The sequence below is a fragment of the Trachymyrmex cornetzi genome, unplaced genomic scaffold, assembly GCF_001594075.2.
Source record: "Trachymyrmex cornetzi isolate Tcor2-1 unplaced genomic scaffold, Tcor1.1 scaffold588, whole genome shotgun sequence".
Taxonomy (NCBI): Eukaryota; Metazoa; Arthropoda; class Insecta; order Hymenoptera; family Formicidae; genus Trachymyrmex; species Trachymyrmex cornetzi.
The window spans coordinates 35,139-35,908 of record NW_017299901.1 but is presented as its reverse complement, the minus strand read 5'-3'; positions in this window follow the sequence as shown (position 1 = coordinate 35,908).

Below are 770 nucleotides of genomic sequence, written 5' to 3'. Positions count from 1 at the left end.
GGAGCGACTAAGAGGGCCCTGTCAACATTTAAATTCGGCAATTTCGCCCTTTAAAACAGAAAAATCTAATAAAATCTTATTAGATCGAAAGTTCTAGAACAATTCAAACGATTCCGGTAACTGATGACAGGTCAACCCCCTTTCCCGCTCAGCACCACCACTTCTAACAATATAAAAGAGCACACCAAAGACGGAAAATCGCTTAGTTTTCGGCTTAGTTTCAGCTTAAATAGTACCAACCATTAGAGTTTTAGTCTATTAGAGTTTTAGTCTATTAGAGTTTGAACAGATTTTTAGACCATTATAGTTTCGGCATAGTTTTGACTAGTTTTGACTCGCTTAGTCCAGTGTTAGAATCGAAATCAGAGTTTTAGTGCGAAAGCTGGACTTCTGGTCTTCCTTAGAAGGTTCTCTTGGAGGCAGGTGCTCAAACGCGAACATCTCGAGGGCCACCCTCCGTAACAGGGACGTACAGAGATAGTCAAGCAACACCGCGACGTAAAAGTGAGTTCCGTTTGGCACTTCCGTTTAGTCGCACTTTTCTCCGTTTAGTTTGTCGTAAATAATTATTTTGCGGAACCCTCGCCTTCTGCGAAGGTAATCGCGTGCAACTAATCTCTGCATTTGCATACACATGTTATTAGTTCTTTGACTTACTTTCGAAATAATAATCAAATAAACTTTTAGTCTTTTATTTCTTTATATTTTGTTGTTATTATCCCTTCTCCCGCGAATAACCGAAGCGGCTCAAAGTGTCTGTGTTGTTTGTG